Source organism: Salvelinus namaycush, chromosome 1, assembly GCF_016432855.1.
Source record: "Salvelinus namaycush isolate Seneca chromosome 1, SaNama_1.0, whole genome shotgun sequence".
NCBI classification, from domain to species: domain Eukaryota; kingdom Metazoa; phylum Chordata; class Actinopteri; order Salmoniformes; family Salmonidae; genus Salvelinus; species Salvelinus namaycush.
The window spans coordinates 22,289,199-22,295,198 of NC_052307.1; positions in this window are offsets into that span (position 1 = coordinate 22,289,199).

Genomic DNA, 6,000 nt, shown 5'->3' on the forward strand with positions numbered 1-6,000 from the left:
TAAATATTGTAGTACAAAATATGTGACACATGTTTCATTATGCTACTACACGTAATACATCACTGTAAAAGGACTAGTAGAGAGAATACTACAGACACAGTGGAATCATTGAACAAAATCAGAAATTTATTGATGAAATACAATAAAATCACAACATAGGTTTCTTTGAATCAAAGCAAAAATAATTAGCTACAAAAAAAGAAAACGACAGTAAAATGTCAACTGCAGTGTTTCTCACCTGGCTTACTGTAAAAAGCAACACAAAGGATTGATTACTGTACTTCTATATTTCCCTCAACCCTGTCTTGTGGATTTGGCCACAGGTTCTCATCCACATCACAATGGATGTTTTCATTAGCCAAACATCTTGGGAAGAATCTTCGGGCATGGCGAATCCAGGCCTGACACTGGTCTGCCGTGATGTCATTGCATGCGTCATCCATGGCCTGGAGAAGGGTGGCTTGTTCGTGAGGGAGCCTATCATATACCTTCCACCTCCATGTGGAGAAAAATTCCTCAATTGTGTTAAGTAAAGGAGAGTATGGGGGTAAGTACAGGGTGGTAAATTGTGGTTGGGCCTGAAACCATGCTTTTACCATTTGAGCATGGTGGAACCTGACATTATACCACACAATGACATAGGTCATGCCATCAGCTCTATAGACCTGATTTAGCTCATCAAGGAAGGTTACATTCGAACAGCGAATCATGTGGCTGCCTGCAACTCAATATGTAGAGTATTAGACGTTGTTCGACCAAACATTAGAACAGGCAAGAAGAGTAATCTAAGGAACTTTGACCGTGGTATGATTGTTGATGCCACACATGGTGATTCCAGCATCTCAGAAACAGCTGCCCTCCTGGGATTTTTACGCACTACAGTCTCTAGAGTTTACAGAGAATGGTGCAGAGAAACAAAACACATTCAGTGAGCGGCATTTCAGTGGACAAAAATACCTTGTTAATGAGAGAGGTCAGAGTAGAATGTCCAGACTCACTCAAGCTAACAGAAAGGCCACAAATGCTCAAATAACAGCTGTTTAAAACAGTGGTGTACAGAATGGCACTGTAAATAATTCAGGCTGTTGTGGAGGCAAAAGGGGGTCCTACCCAGTACTAGATAGGTGTACCTAATAAAGTGGCCGGTGAGTGTACAGTAATGTCAAATCTGAAAACATGGTCTGGAAAAGTGGTACATGGGACCATAGAAACAGTGTCTGATAAAGAATGATGATGAAATATTACATCCATAGATAATGTAGTCCAATTGGTTCATGTTCCACGGAAATTGGTGTCAATGGATCTCGTTATCCTGAAACTTTCATGATCTAAACATGGAATATTGTTAGTCAGTTTTCATAAAAGTATGCATTAAGAGTAATGCAAAAGTCACTTATCATTTTGAGCAGTTGTATCAATTGATAGTTAGATCATTGTAATGAAATGAATAGACAGTCATTTCAGATTTAATGTGTGAATTGCATTTTGAAATGGTAATACTTTGATGTTTAGTTGTGTCATTTTGAACAGGTGATTTTAGTTCAATGAACAAATGATCTTATCTTTATGTGTATTGTATCCAAGCAATTGGAAAAAGTGTTAGTTTTGAAAAATTTGCATTTTGATCATTGGTTGTGAGTTTTGTGTCTAGAGTTCCGAAATTAGTGCCAAAGTGATTGTAAAAACTCTAATATACTTGAAGAAACAAGTTAGATATAAGTTATAAAAAAAACATTTAACAGAAATACCTGGTCTCCACATTTTTTTCCCCTTTAACAATGTGACAGCTATTGGCAATCCAGTAGTGGAATGTTCCCTTGGGCTTCACTTCAGTACACTGTCAAATGAGTGCTTTTATTATTTCCCCCTCCCCCCGTTCTGATAATATGCTACAAGAGGTCTTAGGTCAAAATAGCTGATGATTGTATATGTTGAATTTGTTGTTCCGTTTCTTAACCAGGGCAGAGGAAAAGCAGAGACATTTGACATGGTATTGAAAACAGTCCTATTGAAAGCTGTTTGAAACATGCCTTTCATACATCCTGTTTGATATGCACATTTTTATCCCGGAAGTAAGGGCATCTTTGGGGAATGGCTGTTTTCCCCCCTCTGATTAAACAGCATAGGAAACAATATGCACTCCTCTTTCTGTTCCTGCTCTTTCATTTCACCTCCTTCCTTTATGTTTGCTGCAGACATTATTTCTGCTGCCTCTTCTCACAAGTTAGAGGATGTTGATATAGTGCACACACACTATATACACACACATCTTTTGTTGAGGGATATGAAAGCAATTTTAAGGGTGGTAGATCTCGTATTAGGTAACTGACTGAGGCAAAGAAAATAAAATGGGTGCATTGAATACCTAAATATCATGTGTGTGGAACTCTGTGTCTGTGTCTTACTGTCTATGTCTGTGTGTACAGTACCAGTCAAAAGTTTGGAAACACCTACCTATTCCATGGTTTTTCTTTATTTTTACTATTTTCTACGTTGTAGAATAATAGTGAAGACATCACAACTATGAAATAACACATATGGAATCATGTAGTAACCAAAAAAGTGTTACACAAATCGAAATATATCTTATACATGAGATTCTTCAAAGTAGCCAGCCTTTGCCTTGATGACAGCTTTGCACATTCTTGGCATTCTCTCAACCAGATTCATGAGGTAGTCACGTGTAATGTATTTCAATTAACAGGTGTACCTTGTTAAAAGTTAATTTGTGGAATTTCTTTCCTTCTTTAATGCGTTTGAGCCAATCAGTTGTGTTGTGACAAAGTAGGGGTGGTATACAGAAGATAACTCTATTTGATAAAAGACCAAGTCCACATTATGGAAAGAACAGCTCAAATAAGCAAAGAGAAACGACAGTCCATCATTACTTTAAGACATGAAGGTCAGTCAATGCGGAACATTTCTAGAACTTTGAAAGTTTCTTCAAGTGCAGTCGCAAAAACTATCAAGCGCTATGATGAAACTGACTCTCATGAGGACCAGAAAAGGAAGACCCAGAGTTACCTCTGCTGCAGAGGATAAGTTCATTAGAGTTACCAGCCTCAGAAATTGCAGCCCAAATAAATGCTTCACAATGTTCAAGTAACAGACATATCTCAACATCAACTGTTCAGAGGAGACTGCATGAAATCAGGCCTTTATTGTCAAATTGCTGCAAAGAACCTCTACTAAAGGACACCAATAATAAGAAGAGACTTGCTTGGGCCAAGAAACACAAGCAATGGAAATTAGACCGGTGGAAATCTGTCCTTTGGTCTGATGAATCCACATTTGATATTTTTGGTTCCAACCGCCGTGTCTTTGTGAGATGCAGAATAGGTGAACGGATCATCTCTGGATGTGTGGTTCCCACTGTGAAGCATGGAGGAGGTGGTGTGATGGTGTGGTGGTGCTTTGTTGGTGGCACTGTTGGTGTCTTATTTAGAATTCAGGGCACACTTAACAAGCACGGCTACCACAGCATTCTGCAGCGATACGCCATCCGATCTGGTTAGCTCTTAGTGGGACTATCATTTGTTTTTCAACAGGACAATGACCCAACACACCTCCAGGCTGTGTAAGGGCTATTTGACCAAGAAGGAGAGTGATGGAGTGCTGCATCAGATGATCTGGCCTCCACAATCACCTGACCTTAACCCAATTGAGATGGTTTTGGATGTGTTTGACCGCAGAGTGAAGGAAAAGCAGCCAACAAGTTCTCAGCCTATGTGGGAACTCCTTCAAGACTGGTGAAGCTGGTTGAGAGAATGTGAAGAGTGTGCAAAGCTGTCATCAAGGCCACTTGATGGCTACTTTAAAGAATCTAAAATATATTTTCATTTGTTTAACACTTTTTGGGTTACTACATGAGTCCATGTATGTTATTTCACAGTCTTGATGTGTTCACTATCATTCTACAATGTAGAAAATAGTTTTAAAAAACAAGAAAAACCCTTGAATGAGTAGGTGGGTCCAAACTTTCGACTGGTACTGTATGTCTGTGTATGTTAAATCTAATGTCAAGTCTGAGCTTTGAAAATGTATCTAAAGTTTCTCACATAACCTAACTTACCTGTGAGCTACTAGCTCATAGTAAATGTGAGATACAGTTCATGATAAAGAAATAAAGTGATCTTAGCTGATTATGGGCATTGTACAATATCTTGAGACCTTATTCCACCAGAAAACATTAATTATTTATTAGCAAATATATATATATTTAGACAGTGGATATTGATAAATGTGAGATGTGTCCTTGAAGCCACTTAAGGCGTCAGCATGCTTCAGTTCGGTTAGCTGAACCAAAAACAGTGGATAGATGGCAGCATTCGCGCAAAACTGAAAGCGCGAACCACCGCATTTAACCATGGCAAGGTGACTGGGAATATGTCATTTTTCCCTCCGTAAGGCAATCAAACAGGCAAAACGCCAGTACAGAGACAAAGTGGAGCTGCAATTGAATGGCTCAGACACGAGACGTATGTGGCAGGGTCTAAAGACAATCACAGATTACAAAGGGAAAACCAGCCATGTTGCGGACACCGACGTCTTGCTCCCGAACAAACGAAAAACCTTCTTCGCCCTCTTTGAGGATAACACAGTGCCACCAACACGGCCCGCTCCCGAGGACTGTGGGCTCTCATTCTCCATGGCCAAGGTGAGTAAGACATTTAAGAGTGTTAATACTTGCAAGGCTGCCGGCCCAGACATTATCCCAAGCCGCGTCTTCAGAGCATGCGCTGACCAGCTGGCTGGAGTGTTTACGGACATATTCAATCACTCCCTACCCCAGTCTGCTGTCCCCACTTGCTTGAAGATGTCCACCATTGTTCCTGTACCCAAGAAAGCAAAAGTAACTGAACTAAATGACTATTGCCCCATAGCACTCCCTTCTGTTATGAAGAAGTACTTTGAGAGGCTAGTTCAAGATCATATCACCTCCACCTTACCTGACACCCTAGACCCACTTTAATTTGCTTACCGCCCCAATAGATCCATAGATGATGCAATCGCCATCACACTGCACACTGCCCTATCCCATCTGGACAAGAGGAATACCTATGTAAGAATGTTGTTCATTGACTACAGCTCAGCCTTAGTACCCTCCAAACTCATCATTAAGCTCGTGGACCTGGGTCTGAACCCTGCCCTGTGCAACTGGGTCCGGGACTTCCTGACGGGCCACCCCCCAGGTGGTGAAGGTAGGAAACAACACCTCCACTACGCTGATCCTCAACACTGGGGCCCCACAAAGGTGCATACTCAGCCCCCTCCTGTACTCCCTGTTCACCCATGACTGCGTGGCCACGCACGCCTCCAACTCAATCATCAAGTCTGCAGACGACACAACAGTAGTAGGCCTGATTACCAACAATGACGAGACAGCCTACAGGGAGGAGGCGAGGGCCCTGGCAGAATGGTGGCAAGAAAATAACCTCTCCCTCAAAATCAACAAAACGAAGGAGCTGATCGTGGACTTCAAGAGACAACAGAGAGAGCACACCCCTATTCACATCGACGGGACTGCAGTGGAGAAGGTGGACAGCTTCAAGTTCCTTGGTGTACACGTCACTGACAATCTTAAACCACAGACAGTGTGGTGAAGAAGGTGCAATAGCGCCTCTTCAACCTCAGGAGGCTGAATAAATTTGACTTGGCCCCTGAGACCCTCACTAACTTTTACAGATGTACAATGGAGAGCATCCTGTCGGGCTGTATCACCGCCTGGTATGGCAACTGCACCATCCACAACCTCAGGGCTCTCCAGAGGGTGGTGGGGTCTGCCCAACACGTCACCGGGGGCACACTGCCTGCCCTCCAGGACTCCTACAGCACCCGATGTCACAGGAAGGCCAAAAAGATCCTCAAGGACCTCAGCCACCCGAGCCACTGCCTGTTCACCCCGCTATCATCCAGAAGGCGAGGTCAGTACAGGTGCATCAAAGCTGGGACCGAGAGACTGAAAAACAGCTTCTATCTCAAGGCCATCAGACTGTTAAA